The sequence below is a fragment of the Schistocerca americana genome, chromosome 6, assembly GCF_021461395.2.
Source record: "Schistocerca americana isolate TAMUIC-IGC-003095 chromosome 6, iqSchAmer2.1, whole genome shotgun sequence".
NCBI lineage: Eukaryota > Metazoa > Arthropoda > Insecta > Orthoptera > Acrididae > Schistocerca > Schistocerca americana.
In genome coordinates this window covers 119,263,982-119,281,724 of record NC_060124.1, presented here as the reverse complement: position 1 = coordinate 119,281,724, position 17,743 = coordinate 119,263,982, and the positions used below count along the sequence as shown (strand labels likewise).

The following is a 17,743-nucleotide window of genomic DNA, read 5'->3' as shown; positions in this document are numbered from 1 at the left end:
GGTCGATCTGTGGGTCTAAAATATCTGCAGTGTCAATACATAAATTAGGTTCGGCCACGGCCAGAAAACTATTTTTTAAAACATAATTATTAGTTGTGTTATTTTATACTTCCCATAAATGAGGTGAAAATGGGACTCTTCGCGAACGAAAGTAAGTCTGCTTAGGGAGAAACGGAGGAAATATTAGAGATTTTTTCCCGTTGACGATGAGAGTACTATACAAGGTGAAGAAAAAATGCCGCACTTGGCGGTCTGCGTGCGAGTAACGCTGTAACTGCGTGTAGTGTGGCCGAGAACAGGTAGAATAAAATCTGAGCTGTGCCGGAATTGACTCATAAGCACAGAGATTTGTTTGCGGAGCAGCGACGGACAAGTGGAACTTTCTCAGCCAGCGCCTAGCAATCACTGATAGGACGAATGCACGCTATCTGAACGTCCGTGAACTGCTGCGGCCTGGCCGCATGCCATACCCAGTCACGAAACAGAATGCAGCACTATCGATGATCAGCCATACAGCCATCTACATTACTGAGAACTGCGATTCTACATTCTCCGTATATTTGTCCTACATTGAAGGGAAATACAGTATTTTCGGGTTGCGCAGGATGACAGTCACCGGAAAACGTTTGGCAACATGCTGCATGTAATGGTCAGGGAATCCCCGCAAGTGCTTTCCATTACGCCAGTTAATAGATAATCGACGCAGTGTGAAAGCAGACATAGAAGAATCTCTTACAGTGCTATAGCTGCGTCATGTAAGTGACACAGGTGTGAAACTAGCAGTAGAAGAGGGTAACACAGGAGGAACAAGTGCAGGGATCAAATAAACTTCATTAAAAAAGCGCGACTGACTTTCAGTCATTTGAAAGCTGAACCTGTAGCAACAAAATATTGGTTTTATTTAACTAGAAGAATAAAAAAAATCTTGTCATGCACTTTTTGACACATGTGAAGAAATACATTTCATTCAACGAAGAGTAATACGTGCTTAAATTCAGTTCGCCATTTATCTTTACTAAAGGAATTTTGTTACTTTACGCAGTCGGAAGAACGACGAAATCCTATTTATTTCTTCATTTCTGTATTTTTTACTACCAGGATATGCATGTGCAAAACAAAGGCACTGCAGCCTGTCCGAGGAAGGCACTTTTGGAGACAGAAACGACGGGCTATAAGGGGAGATGGGAGGCCCACATTAAAAAAGGTGCGTTCGCACCCACATCACACTGTATCCAATTTACACATTTACATTGCAGGTCTTGTGTATTTCTTTTTCTCACTGTTTCCTTTATTTTTGAAAAATCAAAAATAACAAAAAAGAAAAAAGGGAAAAAATTAGCCCGACAGGACGAGGCAATGCCATGGGAAAAGAATATGCAGACTCGCCGATGTTCGAGTCGCGTTCGTACCAATTTTTTTTCCAGTTAAAGCATCAAATTGTATCCAATTTACACATCCACAACTCTATATCTTGTGAATTTCAGTCTGTTACTATTGCCTTTACTTAAACGTTAAAGGCCTAACGATCACTGTGTATTGTACACGATACAAATAAAGCCTCAGAAAATAATTGTAGATACAGTAACATCGTCTGCGTCCAATGAGCTACAAAAACACATTTGGTAGGCTACACTAGATTGCACATTATGTTATGCACAGTAATTTCATTTTGTACTTCTGAAGTGTAGGCTTATATTTACAGAGTCGGTACATGGGAGCAACGTTCAGTTTAGAGGAGATGTTCAAAGCGACCACCTTGCATTTGCAAACACTTCGCTACTCGCTGCATCACACTCTGCTGGATGCTTCTCAACACACATGCATCCACCATTGCCGAAACAGCATACTCATGAGCTAGTAAGTCACGCAAATTCATTGGTGGAGTACTGTAGCTTTGTTCCTTTAAGTATCCCCAAAAATAAAAATCTAGTCGATTAAGGTCCGGCGAACGTGGAGGCCAGACTGTAGGACCTTCACGATCAATCTGTTTCCCTGGAAATGCTTCATTTAAATAGGTTACGAACATTAATTCAAAAGTATGGCGGTGCACCATCATCCTGAAACCATAACTGTCGCCAAACGCCAAGTGGAGAGTTTTCGAATGTGCTGGCGTTAGCACACCATGCGGTATAGAGGCCAACAACAAGGCTCACTGGAAACGGGCCGCCAACGCCCTCTCAGCTGCCGGTACTGAGGATTGCCTCCGCGGGCCGGAGGGGCAGTTTAGCCAGTTGGTTGGCGCCTGTTAGGCCAGTTAGTTCGAGTCTGTATGCCGTAGAGTTCCAGCGTGTCACCGAGACAGAGCTGCAGACTTAGCATCCAGCACAGAGACAGGCAGCACATAGTAGCCTTATAGTGAACTAAGCAGACTTGTACTTCAACAGCATTGAGGCTATGTGGACTATACAGAAGGGAGCTTGTACCACAGCACATAGAAACTTAAGTTAAGTAGCCCTTTGTTTATGAATAAAGAAGTTATTAACTGCGTGCAGTTTGTGTTATAGAACTAGGACACTCGCCACCAACCAACATCCTCTCCTTGGTTCCCATGGTACAGCTGTACAGAGACAACGAGACGTCATAAAAGCAGTTAAAGGGAATATAACATCTGATGTGTCAAAAGAGCACTGCAAAGAAATTTACGATATAGGAGTGCATTCAACTTGTCCGGCAAAAGGCATGGGCCCAATAATACTCCTCCCATGATACCAGCCCACAGGTGTATGCCAAAGCGTACTTGGAAGTCATGTTCACAAGTGACACGTGAGTTGTGTTCAGACCGATAATGGCATGTTGTGGAGGCTGAAAAGACCTTCAAGTGTGAAGCTAGATTCGTCAATCTATATCATGTCACTTACAAAATGTTCGTTACCTTTCACGTGGTGCAAAAGCCATTCACAAAACTGTACTAGTCGAATGGCCGCTGGTGTTAACATGTAATGCTGTGGATGCAATTCTTCATCGTGCAACACTTCAGCAGCTTGCCTTTCAGATATCTGGAACTGCCTTGCAATCTCATAGGTACTCAGTCAAGGTAATTGTTGGATGGTTTAGACAACAGTATTCTCTTTTTGTGACGTACGTCTTGTCCTTGGACGACCTCTGTCCATTACTTGTAGAGGAAGATTACCAGTTTCCCGTAGGCGTTCCTCCTGGCAACGAAAAACACCCTTATTGGGATGGCGCCTTTGACGGTAGCGCGCAGCAGTTTGGTTATCGGACGCACCCAGCACCCAAAGCATATCGATGTATTCATCGTCTGTGTCCTCCACCGGGAAGCCACCCAGCATGAACTTGATAGGACCAGTTATGGTTGAGCACTGTGCAGTTATTAGACACACGCATGCAATTTAATGAACCCCACTGTCATGTGACAGGTTATTGTGAAGTGACAAAATGATGTCCTGCTTATAAACGACGAGAACTACGAAATGGACGACTAAAAATGAAATAGGAACCTTAAGAGGATTCGAACCATAGTTCCATAGCAGATGTGGGTTTGATGTCCTGTGAGATACGACGCCTGGTACTGGTAGTGGGTGCTGATACACGTTCCTTTGTACATTCCGATACACTGCACAATGTGATAGAGTTACCAGCTCCTCGTTTTCAAACAGGTGTTTTCAAAATGCACCTGATTTTGCTAGGTAAACTTTTGTCTTGAAACTGGATGAGGGATCACATGCTGACCTCCAGGTGCAACAGTTTTTCTTCGCCCTGAATATTCATTTGCAGGAGTTTCTGCTGAACCTGTATGTCTGGAACACAGCGTCTTGGCTTTCTACCTCTTACAGGAAGCGTTTCTGTGTTATCAAAAGTACACGGACACCTATTATTGAGGGTGTCTACCCTTCGCCTTTATGACGGTTTGAAATCCGTTGGAGACACTTTCAGAGAGGAGTCTGAATGTCTATGGAAGGAAGGCGGCCCATTCTTTCTCCTGAGCCGATAGTATACAGGGTGATGCATACTGGGGTCTAAAGTGAAGCAAATGTTCTAACTCGTCTTACAGGAGTTCTATTGGATACAGGTGGTTGGGATGCTAGTCAGGCCAATCAACTTCAGGAATGTTTTTATTCAAAGATTATCTCACAGTTGCTGTTTTAGGACAGGATGCGTTCTTCATGCAGATACAAACAATCATCGTCTCCGAACTGTTCCTCTCTCTACTGTATGTACATAAAAATGGCTCTGAGCACTGTGGGACTCAACATCTTAGGTCATAAGTCCCCTAGAACTTAGAACTACTTAAACCTAACTAACCTAAGGACATCACACACACCCATGCCCGAGGCAGGATTCGAACCTACGACCGTAGCAGCCCCGCGGTACCGGACTGCAGCGCCAGAACCGCACGGCCACCGCGGCCGGCGTATGTACATACTGATTAAAAATATGTTAATATCCTTCCACATGTAGTATTTTCTGAAGCGCAATAAGAGGACCTCACCCTAACCACGATGAACATTCCCATACCGCAAGCCGGCCGCGGTGGCCGTGCGGTTCTAGGCGCTTCAGTCCGGAACCGCGTGACTGCTACGGTCGCAGGTTCGAATCCTGCCTCGGGCATGGATGTGTGTGATGTCCTTAGGTTAGTTAGGTTTACGTAGTTCTAAGTTCTAGGGGACTGATGACCTCAAATGTTAAGTCCCATAGTACTCAGAGCCACTTGAACCATTCCGTAAGATCACATGCTACGTATTTCACTGATGGCACTACACATGATGTATGTAACGTTCTCCAGGCATTTGCCAAATACAAACCCTTCCACCGGATTGCCACAGGATATAGCGTGATTCAACAGTCCAAGCGAGTGATTCCAGTCATCAGCTGTCCAGTGGCTTCGCACTTTATACTCAGCTTAGGATTGACGAAAGAAATGTGTGGCTCACGGAGAACTGCTCGACCATTGTACTCTATTATTTTGAACTTCCTACAGACAGTCATTCTGCTAGCTGGACTGCTAGTACAACTTAGGTACTCATGAATGATATCTTCCGCTGATTTCATGCTATTTTGTACGATCCTATCCCCCCGCAATGTTCGACGGTTCCTGCCTAACAGTACATTAGCTCTGCTTGTTTCCGATGTAGCTGTTGTTGTTCCTCTATGTTTCCACGGAAATAATCGATCTGGCAGCTTTAGAAGAGTTGAAATGTCCCTGATGGATTTGTTACTCAGATGGCGTCCAATGTGTAACACGGTCGCTAAATTTTGGGCGTTACTGAATTAAAGCAGCTACATCGCAGCGGTGTGCGAGGCACAGAGGAGCTGATACGTGATTTCACAAGTGAGCCTGTTTGTAGAACGCAAAAAGGCGGTCGTGTTAAGCTGCGCAATCGTGATGACGTCGCAGAAAGATCACCCAACAGACCGGCCAACCTGCTGTATATTTCCACACGTCGTGACAATGAGGTTCTGATCCGTAAGTGCCTGAAAGCAGTGCACTGGCACAAAGGGGAGTCGTCCTCCGGACGCCTCAGCAGCACCGAACTTTTGAACTGGATGGCAGCAGTTCGCAGTCAGGGCGGTACTGGGGCCGTCCTCCATCTTTCCACACCAGGGCGAGCTTCTAACCCAGTAGCGGCGGCCGCGTACGGGTATTCAACGGACGTACGCATCGCTGACACTGCATAGTGTTAGCTCAGGCACACGCTGCTGAGTGAGATAAACATCGTCAGCAAAGCAGGGCGCGGATGTCGAACGGCCGTCCCACCGCCGCGGCATTCTGACGTCATCGGCACCACTGGTGGACTACGTGCCTGTGGAGGGCGAATTCAGAGGCGACGCAGCGCTCCAGAATTGTAATCCAAGATGTATAAAATAGGTCGCATCTTACAGCGGAGTTTTCCTTTTCTCATCTTACGAGCACCACCGCCAACGCCTCCACAATCGGCCACTTGTGCACCATAGCAACCCCACTCATCCCACATCGCTGCAAACAACTATACTTCGTTCTCATATAAATAAATCTGATGTAAACAAACACAAACGCGATGATTGGTCAGCAGCCGTTGCACAACGCAAACTGGTGTTGTTACGCTGTTGGATAATATGTTCTACTTATGTATTAGATATCTTATTACCATGTAAAGGCAAATTAAATTTTAAAGTATTCTAATGCATGGCAGCCATCAACGTTTTTCTTAATCACATTTCAACGATGTACTTTTTATTTTAAAAAATCGTGTACAGGCGCAGTTTCTGTACAATTCTGCTCTGATTGTCAAGCTGTTATCAGGTAGTGCGAAAATGTATGGCGCTGCTTCCTGCACCATAGTGGAACGCCGTCAAAATATGGCGAGAAACAGGTCGTTCTTAGAGTTTTTCACAAGTTTTCAGAGAAAATCACTGTATTCACCAAAGTTAATGAACTTTTGAATGCGGGATGCATGACTGAATCGGTAGCGTAATAGAATGGTAATCCATACTTAATCCCTTTATCGAAGGTTGAAATACCGCTTTGGCTGTTCTTTCGTTAAATTTGGAATACCTGCAGCTTTTAAAAGTCAAATACATCAAATAAATGCCAATAAAAACTTGTATAATCATTTTTAATTAAAATGCACGTATCCTTGTTTCTAATTACACATTGCACGCAAAATTCCAATTAATTGCAAATTATTTGAAAATATAAACTTTTAATTATCGACATTTTTTAAAAGGTTGCTAACAAAGGTTGTTTAAATTAAGAGAACACCAAAAATTAATTTTTAGACAAAAATTATAATTAAATACTCTTTATTTGGCACAGATGAGGTCTCACACGAACCAGATTAGAAAGAAGGACAACAATCATTTTCATAACATTGAGCACACCATTTAAATGTTTTATTTTTACGATTGCCACCGCATCACTACAACATGAACCCAGCAGCATTGATCTGGAGCCAAGTTACGGGATTTGTCGCGAGAAATAACAAGACAGTTAAACTGCCATACGTACTGGAACTACTGCACAAAGCTTAGAAACACGTCAGTGTCGAACGATGGCGGGATACAGAACGACGCGTCGCAAAAGAAGAGGAGAGAATGTCGCGACTGGTTGGCTTCGTGGCTTCTATTGCTCATAGACTCGTTAATCAACGTGACAGATGACAGTTTCGGTACTGAAATGTATTTCTCTCATCCGGATATGAAAGGAGGTCAGAATTACCAGACGACTGACTGTAATACCTTCAGTGGCATCAATATTTAGCTAAGTGAAATCCCTGCAGTATGCTTTTGTTTCACACATATCTCAGAAATACTACCCGATTTTTAAGCAAGGAATTTTCATCACTGTTGTTTTTAATTACAATACAACGGTAGCTAAGAACGTGAGCATGTTATGCTTTCCGTCTGGTGCTCTAACAAGTGCACGGTATTGCTTGAATTTAGCCGAATATTACTTCACTCTCTTTAAAAATTAAATGACATTCGAAGCTACATAGTTTCTCTGCTCATCTCTCTTTTACATCTTAACTTCAACTGCTCACATCACTGCAGAGTAGTTGGACCAGCTGGCTAGCCAGTACCGTCCAAGTTAAATGCGCTAGTAAAGCTGTTGTCCCATTTTATCACTCAGAAAAAAAAGCTCTGAGCGCTATAGGACTTAACATCGGAGGTAATCAGTCCCCTGGAACTTAGAACTACTTAAACCTAACTAACTTAAGAACATCACACACATCCATGACGGAGGCAGAATTCGAACATGAGACCGTAGCGGTCGCGCAGTTCCAGACTGAAGCGCCTAGAACCGCTCGGCCACCCACTCAGTCGATACGCGCGCAACGCACAGCATAAAACGTTTTCTTACTATCGTACTAGACTGTACTCGAGACAACTTCGTTTCCGCTCCACGTGAAACGGAATCCAATGAGATACGCCGTGTAATGTTTACATTATGTTTATTCTTATAATGAACGCGGTACAGTCCACGTTCGAAGTCGCTGACTGTCCCATCCTGTCGTTAGTTCTCTACTGACAACACAAGGCTCCTCGTCTCCTCTTATACCGGTGTCGCGTCTGCCTATCATGACATCTAGTGGTCAATTCCGAATTACGTATGGTGTCAGGATACTTTTCATCAATATGTGATGTTATTTTTGTTTATTATTTTTTAAATCTGGAGTGTGGTTGGTTATCGACAGTAAATACGCGACGGCACGGCAAATAATACCCAGTTGTTAAAAGAATAAGTAAAATCATCGGTGAACGTAAAAAATGATACCTGTACGAGCAGTATTAGAGCTGGGCGTTTTCGTACTACTACGTTATTAGCTACGGCGCTGTGTATTCTAGGAAGAAAGTTTTGTTAGCTCAAAAATAGTTCAAATGGCTCTGAGCACTATGAGAGTTAACATCTGAGGTCATCAGTCCCCTAGAACTTAGAACTACTTAAACCTAACTAACCTAAGGACATCACACACACATCTATGCCCGAGGCAGGATTCGAACCTGCGACCGTAGCGGTCGCGCGGTTCCAGACTGAAGCGCCTTGAACCGCTCGGCCACAGCGACTGGCTTTGTGTTAGCATATAGGCCTAATGATCCGATTTAATTCCTAATACATAGAGAGAACCCAATGAATCCAAATGCACTAGTTCATCCACGTCGAAAACGAACAGGTGATTGGGATTTCAATGTGAAAGGTTTTAGTAATACAAAGTACATCGAATTGTACAGCGTATAGCGCTACCGAATAACGTTAGATATTCAGTAGAAATAAAGTACAAAATGAAGGATTATGAAAATGATTTAGTGAGAAACGAAGACTGCATCTGTTACGGCATCCAGGAGTATATTGGCCGTGGAAGGAAATTGGCAGGCAGATAATAAAATACACATAAAAGGTGTAACGCCGCATGTATCCAGTCCTATAATGAAGGTTTCATAATAAAAGGATAATTAGTGTCAGTTGATGGATCATGTGTGTTATACCGAACAGAAGTCACACAACATGTAGTTCTTCGCTGTTAAAGCTTGACAAGCTGTCAGCGATTACATAACGTGACAGAATTTTGACAGTCACCCCACGAAAACACCGGCACGACATTCCAGTAATTTTTCCATTAGCTGATGACAGAAATCTACTCCACGACCATGAAGCAATTGGAGGACTGCTATTTGCACTGACTGATTAGTGATGATGACGAGCATTGAGGTGTTGCGGACAGACGTTATAAGCAGAGAGGTACGGGAAGCTAAGCAATGACACTGTACAGCTAATAACGATAATGCAGCGTGGGCGCTGTGTTACACAGCTGTCGAATGAGGGCAGTGAAACAAAATGAGAAGAACTCGTAAGCATTTGAAATGTTACATAGTTATAATGTTAACGATATGGGGTCCTAAGACTATTGTTTCTCTCTTACAATTAAGAACTTCGTGGAGGATTGACATGTGTCAACAGGGTCTTCAAAGAGCTCTATAGGTAAAGAAGACATTTACTTACATACTTCAAACGTTGCGGCAAAATGAAATTTAACAAATCTATAAATGAAAAGTACAAAAATGTGGATGTTCTGATGATATAATTTACTTATTTAAACCGCTTTTCAACTTGCAAGGACATGATTAAACCATAGGTATCCGCAGAAATTTACGTAACTGATTCTGCGAGATGGAAAACGTGTTATGCTCCAAGGAATAGAGTTTGCATGAGATACGTAAAACTGATTTTTTTAAGGTAGGTAGCATTGATATCCAAAGCGTAAATACGCAGAGTTGTTATATTATTAATATGATTATGGGTGATATCTTTTTGGGGTTAATAATCGTTAATTACATCCTGATATGATGAAATCCAGGGTGGCCAAAGAGCTGGGAAATGTAGCTATTAGATCGGCACTGAAAATTGAAAATTCTGAAACAGAAAATAAGTAGAGCGACTGAGATAATACTGTTGAATATCAACAAAAGTCACCAGAAAAAATTCCCTGATTAATAATCCTCAAAATGGAGAAACCAGAAATAAAGTTTGAAAAACTGTCTCTTAACCTTCGTGCCAGTATTTGCTTACAAAGAACATCTGTTCATGTTAATAAAGTTATATCAATTATTTTCATGACCTATTTTTTTTATACCAAACGCATCATTAAGGTTGTTTGCACAAAGTCCATCATGCCCTAATATTTGACTAGTTGAATGTGAGAATCCTCCCAAAGACTCTGTCAAACTCGCCTATACAACCAACTCTTAACAGCCTAGGACTCTAGCAAATTCGTCTTCGTATCCAAAGTTTCCTCCTTTCCAGCGTCGCAAATGGCATTTTCTCATTCCGACCAAGCATAGATGACCACGCCTACAGTATACGATCAACATTTTCTTCAGCATCTACTTGAATCACACTCTTCCTTGTACACCATATGATCAAAAGTATCCGGACACTCCCAAAAACATATTATATTCATATTAGGAGCATTGTGCTGCCACCTACTGCCAGGTACTCCATATCAGCGACCTCAGAAGTCATTAGACATCGTGAGAGAGCAGAATGGGGCGCTCCGCAGAACTCAAGGACTTCCATCGTGGTCAAGTAGGTGACTGGGTGTCGCTTGTGTCATAAGTCTGTACGCGAGATTACCACACTCCTAAACACCCCTAGGTCCACTGTTTCCGATGTGATAGTGAAGTGGAAACATGAAGGGACACATACAGGCAGATATCTATCCAGGCCATCACACAGGAATTCCAAACTGCATCAGGATCCACTTCAAGTACTATGACAGTTAGGCGAAAGTGAGAAAACTTGGATTTCAAGGGTGAGCGGCTGCTCATAAGCCACACATCACGCTTGTAAATGCCAAACGACGTCCCGCTTGGTGTAAGGAGCGTAAACACTGGACGATTCAACAGTGGAAAAACGTTGTGTGGATGACGAATCACGATACACAATTTGGCGATCCGATGGCAGGGTGTGGGTATGGAGAATGCCCCCGGTGAACGTCATCTGCCAGCGTGTGTAGTGCCAACAGTAAAATTCGGAGGCGGTGGTGTTATGGTGTGGTCGTGTTTTTCATGGAGGGGACTTGTATCCCTTGTTGTTTTGCGTGGCACTATCACAGCACAGGCCTACATTGATGTTTTAAGCACCTTCTTGCTTCAAACTGTTGAAGAAGCAATTCGCTGATGGCGATTCCACCTTTCAACGCGATCGAGCACCTGTTCATAATGCACGTCCTGTGGCGGAGTGGTTACACGACAATAACATCCCTGTAACGGACTGGGCTGCACAGAGTTCTGACCTGAATCCTAAAGAACACCCTTGGGATCTTTTGGAACGACGACTTCGTGCCAGGCCTCACCGACAGACGTCAATACCTCTCCTCAGTGCAGTACTCCGTGAAGAATGGACTGCCACTCCCCAAGAAACCTTCCAGCACTTGGTTGAATTTATGACTGCGAAAGTGGAAGCTCTCATCAAGGCTAAGGGCGGGCCAACACCATATCGAATTCCAGCATTATCGATGGAGGGCGCCACAAACTTTTAAGTCATTTTCAGTCAGATGTCCGGATACTTTTGATCACGTAGTGTAAAATTGAATGTAGCCTTAGCTAGTGGTTGTGTGTTTCGTTTTTGCACACAACAAAAGGTAAACTGTTACTGTGTTCCAGAATGGAATTTTATTTCGGCAGCGGAGTGTGCCCCGACATGAATCTTCCTGTTTAAATCTGTGTGCCGGATTGAGAATCAAAATGGGGACCTTTGTTTTTCCGGGCAAGTGCTCTACCGACTGAGCTACCCAAGCAGACCTCATGCAGCTTTATTTCCGCCAGTATCTCATCTGACTCCTACCTCCTGTGTTGTGTGGCAATGAGAGGGTGTCTCCTTATGGGGAATGGCTATTGACCACGTAAAACAACTACCAAGTCTGTGTACCGCTGGCGAGATGATCGATGCTATCCTGGCAATTGGTGTCATATTCTGCATCGGCTATTGAAAAGATACTGTTCCGCAGCTTGACAAAGGATGTACGACCAAGCGATTCTATTTTGGAAAAGTTCAGTACAGGTTGGCATCCGTCTTGACTGCAGGCCAGCTGACAGCACCAAAGCCGCCGACGCGTCAAGGAAAACGGCATAATTTGTCATGAAAAAAAAAAAAAAACCGGAATCCTATTCGAGAAGCTACAGTTTTGTAGAACAACTGAAAATAATTTCCAGAGATACGACATAATTCTTAAACGAATGCGAAGTCTATGCCCCACATACCAGGAGGCGACAACGGGCTATTTTCGCCCTCCCCCCTTTCCTCATCCCTTGTATGCCTATGCATCAAACTGCATCATTAAAGAGAATACGGTAGCGATGAACAACTTTGAAAAACGTATTACCCATCAGAGAGAGGTGCACAAGCAGAGTAAATGTCGTGTATAACAGCATAATTGTAACATAACTGAAAGTAAAACAGTCATTAAATGTGAACATACCATAAAAAACAAAACTAAACGCTGTGAAAACAGCATGTGTTTGCGGTAGGATGATGTGGAAAAAGAGAGAACACCATGAGCAAAAAGAAGCCTTTCTGTACTTTAATATTAACTTTGGCTACGATCGATACTACTGCTGTAAGTACTGACTAGTTATAATTAAAGCAGCAGCTACTCTCAGAGATCCAGTGAGGGCTGTAATTATCGTGTGGCACTTCGTAGATATGCTAATGCCTTAAAGCTGAACAAATTTACGCTGAAAAAGAAATTAGTTCCAATTTTGATGACCAAATGCAAATCTGTCACTGTACAGCATCTTTTTGGCGTCTCTGGTGCACATGTTGAACACACTGTGTATACGGCGGTTAATAATAAAATCAACGTTAGGCGTTTCTCAGTTGTTTGACCTCCTTACCACGTCTCGTTCCTAATCATTTCTACACACCTTCCTAGCAGTCACAGATTTGCACCTGGTGGCCAATGTCAGAACTAATTTTTTTCCAGCGTGAACAGGTTCCGCATTAACGCATTAGACTCATGCATACGTTACAGCAGAACGGTTATCAGATATCAGTGAATTGGCGATTGTGTGCTAGTATGCCGTACAAAAATGCAGAGGGCAGTATGACAATGCAGCAACAATAGCAGGATTCTCACTCCCAAAGGCGATGGTTCTCTCCAGAAATGGATAGCTTCGGTACACCGCTACAACTTCGACATTACACAAAATTCTAGTGAAAGATCGGCATCTTTATCATCTCATTTATTGGCTCCAGGTGTGTGTGTTTCAGTTTAGGGATCGCGAGTCACTTGAATTAATATTCAGTTCAGTTGCTAATTGAAAATGTAATTCAAGCTGTGACAATCTTTTCCTCTTCAAAGGCATATGTAGTGTATAACAGCGTAGAGTATATTAATTATGCAGAGAGTATAGTCATATTTCATCAAATTCTTGTACAATCATTTGACTTAATGTAAATCAGATTTTACCTGATAAATACCACGAGACCTTGAGTACAAAATAAATTTCGGTGAGAATGAACTTTTGTGTGTCCAGAAATACTTGTCTGTTTACACACATGTGAAGTTCTCAGGTATTAAGAGTTTTATATTTCAGTGCTATGTAATGAAATGAGCGTACGGCACTGTGTGCCGGGAGTCCGCAATTCGGGGAAGTTCGGCCGCCGAGAGCAAGTACTTATTGCATTCGACGCCATATTGGATATTGGGCGACTTGCGCGTCGGAGATGGGGATAAAATGACGATGAGGACAACACAACATCCAGTCCCTGAGCGGAGAAAATCTCCTGCCCCAGCCGGGAATCGAACCCGGACTCTTGGCGTGACATTCCGCCGCGCTGACCACTCAGCTAACGGGGGTAGACTCAGTGCTATAAAAACTACCATCATCAGAAAATGAACTTAAAAGATCGGCTGCCAGGGGAGTATCGCACTACCGTAATAATGTAATCATACACGCATTTGTTTTTGATTACTTGAAAATTACCAATCTGCTATCTGAAACGCATGTAAATCCTTTATTTGATGTTCTTTCCAAAGAAATTTATTGACAAAATCGGCACTCACTGGGTATAAAAGAGAAAGTTTTATTGTAGGAGCTCTTTCTAAAATATTACTGATAATAAAAGTGGGAGGATATCATACTCAATTGTTAAAGTAGCAACTACTATTTTTCTTAATAACTACATTAAGAAAATTAGTGGCATTCATAACAGTGGTAATGTAATAAAGACAAAATTGACAACTGTGAAGCCTTCTCCGAACACATATTGTGATGAAAAGTTTATAAACATCAAAATTTTTGTCGTTTCATAAGTTACTATTTATTCAACCTTGGTACGTGTACGCTTTCGTAAATAATAGCCATCTCATTATTTTGACAAAAATGTTGTTTTAAATTCGTAATATTGTTTAAGATTACGTGCACCTGATGTTAGAAGTGTGAAGGAGGCTAAGCTGTTAGGCTTACAGCCGCTTATAACACTTCAGAAAAAAAAATCTCGCAATTGTGTCATAATCTGCTTCTGAGCATCTGGGACAATTACCCCTGAGCGAGACCAGATTTAGCGAATATCACAACAAACTTTACCACCTAACCAAAAATTTAGACTGAAATAAAAACTAACTTGTAAATTTTTAAAGTCTTAAGTGTTTAATAATGGTTAAGATATATTACAAAAAAGCTACCAACCATTAACTTGAGGACATTTTCCTTTAACGCATTGTATTGTTTCGTGCGTTCACCGACTGCGAACGCTTTGTTCATCTACAGACGGATGTTTTGCATTTACAGAGCGAACTGTTAATCAGCTGTTCAATGCTTTGCTCGCCGTGGTACCCTGCACCAAAAACACTTCGAACTGGCAAATATTCGAAAAGGAAATTAAAATCGAGGTTAAATTCTGGTTGGAAAGGGCATGTTAAACGTGTAGCGCAAATACCGACAGCGCGAATTTTTGGTTGACGGCGTTAGTTTCTACCGTACGCAGTCGTGTCTTTCCGTTACCTTCAAACTGAAGAACTGTGTGCTACTGTCGCGTGGAGGCGCTCGTATTACAGTTTCAGAATCGTGCAGTGAGGGTACTGACTGAACTCACCACTCACAAATCCTGTTATCAGTGTGAAACAGCCAGTATCTTTTAGTTATGTGCTATCGAAATGTTCAGTCGGTTCTTAGGTGTGTAATTTTTTCCTGGTGAACAAATGTACCAAACATAATGACAGTTTTTCAACCACAGAAAAAAATGGTTCTAAGCACTATGGGACTTAACATCTATGGTCATCAGTCCCCTAGAACTTAGAACTACTTAAACCTAACTAACCTAAGGACGTCACACAACATCCAGTCATCACGAGGCAGAGAAATTTCAACCGCAGAAAAAGACAGCAGAGATCTGTTTAAAGCAATGGGGATTTTACACGATCCAATCACAATAACGTGACCACCGCCTATGTTGACATCAACGTTCAATAACAACTCTCAGACGGCAGATAGCAGCACTAGCAGTGGAGTGTATACAGTGTCGTCGCGGGAGGGGAGGGGGAGGACATCAGTAAAATACTTTTCATAATGCGAAAACAGAGCCATTTATATGATGCCCAAATGGGCATTGTCACTGGCTTTCGGGCAAAGGATGGAAGCACTTCCGAAACGGCGAGGTTTGTAAACTGCTCGCGCGCCACCATGGTTACTATACCGGGCATAGTAAAATTACTATACCAGGCATAGTAAAATACACTACTGGCCATTAAAATTGCTACACCACGAAGATGACGTGCTACAGACGCGAAATTTAACCGACAGGAAGAAGATGCTGTGATATGCAAATGATTAGCTTTTCAGAGCATTCACACAAGGTTGGCGCCGGTGGCGAAACCTACAACGTGCTGACATGAGGAAAGTTTCCAACCGAATTCTCATACACAAACACCAGTTGACCGGCGTTGCCTGGTGAAAAGTTGCTGTAATGCCTCGTGTAAGGAGGAGAAATGTGTACCATCGCGTTTCCGACTTTGATAAAGATCGGATTGTAGCCTATCGCAATTGCGGTTTATCGTATCGCGACATTGCTGCTCGCGTTGGTCGAGACCAATGACTGTTAGCAAAATGTGGAATCGGTAGTTTCAGGAGGGTAATACGGAACGCCGTGCTGGGTCCCAGCGGCCTCGTATCACTAGCAGCCGAGATGACAGATGACAGGCATCTTATTTGCATGGCTGTGACGGATCGCGCAGCCACGTCTCGATCCCTTAGTCAACAGACGGGGACGTTTGCCAGCTAACAACCATCTGCACCAACAGTTCGACGACGTTTCCAGCAGCACGGACTATCAGCTCTGAGACCATGGCTGCGGTTACTCTTGACGCTGCATCACAGGCAGGAGCGCCTGCGATGGTGTACTCAACGACGAACCTGAGTGCACGAATGGCAAAACGTCATTTTTTCGGATGAATCCAGGTTCTGTTTACAGCATCATGATGGTCGCATCCGTGTTTGTCGACACCGCGGTGAACGTACATTGGGAGCGAGTATTCGTCATCGCCATACTGGCGTATCACCCGGCGTGATGGTATGGGGTGCCATTGGTTACACGTCTCGGTCACCTCTTTTCGCACTGACGACACTTTGAACAGTGGATGTTACATTTAAAATGTGTTACGACCCGTGGCTCTACCCTTCATTCGATCCCTGCGAAACCCTACATTTCAGCAGGATAATGCATGACCGCATATTGCAGGTCCTGTACAGGCCTTTCTGGATACAGAAAATGTTCGACTGCCCCCTGGCCAGCACATTCTCCAGATCTCTCACCAGTTGAAAACGTCTGGTCAATGGTGGCCGAGCAACTGGCTCGCCACAATACGCCAGTCACTACTCTTGATGAACTGTGGTATCGTGTTGAAGCTGCATGGGCACCTGTACCTGTACCCGCCATCCAAGCTCTGTTTGACTCAATGCCCAGGTGTATCAAGGCCGTTATTACGGCCAGAGGTGGTTGTTCTGCGTACTGATTTCTCAGGATCTATGCACCCAAGTTGGGTAAAAATGTAATCACATGTCAGTTCTAGTATAACATATTTGTCCAATGAATACCCGTTTATCATCTGCATTTCTTCTTGATGTAGCAATTTTAATGGCCAGTAGCGTAGTAGTATCGAAAACTGGTGCCGAGGCGACTGCGCACGGGCCATGTATGCCGTGGCTGAGTGACGGCTGCGGAGATGTGTGGCGAATTGAGCAACCGGCCGCCAGGTGAACTAATTGACTGCCAGCAGTGTCTCTAATACCGTTCGGCGAACGTTGCTGCTTATGGGCTTCCGTAGCAGGCATCTGGCTGATGTGAGCACTTTGACTGCCGTTCATTGGCGAAGAGGGCCGCAACTATATGTCCACTGTGTGGCGACAAGTGGCCATTGCAGATGAATCGCTTTTTATGCGCTATCCGACAAATGGCCGTTGGCGTGTACAGCATGAAATGTGAATGCAAACAACCCTCACGTCGGAAGAGTGTATGCCGGAGGAGGGAGCGTTCTGGCCTGGGTAATGTTTTCGTGTCATGCCTTGGGTGGTCTCGTAATTCTGGAAGGCATAGCGGATCAACGCAAGTGTGCATTTATCCTTGCAGACCATGTGCACCCTAACACGCAGTTTGTTTTTTCTCGACACGATGGCATCTACAAGCAGGACAATCCAAGATGTCGCAAAGCTCGCAGTGTACGTGCGTGGTTCGAAGAGTACCAGGATGAGTTTACCGCACTCCCCTAGCCACCAAGTGGCAACGGTCTTACCGCAGTGTATACACCGGTTC

The 17,743-nt window shown here is 43.5% G+C and overlaps 1 protein-coding gene across 1 annotated transcript in view; it reads right to left on the bottom strand.

Annotated features, from left to right (window-relative positions):
• The window catches only part of LOC124620001 (mucin-4-like), a 115,682-nt gene that overhangs the window by 25,044 nt on the left and 72,895 nt on the right, over window positions 1-17,743 (bottom strand). The gene's annotated exons all lie outside the window — the stretch shown is intronic.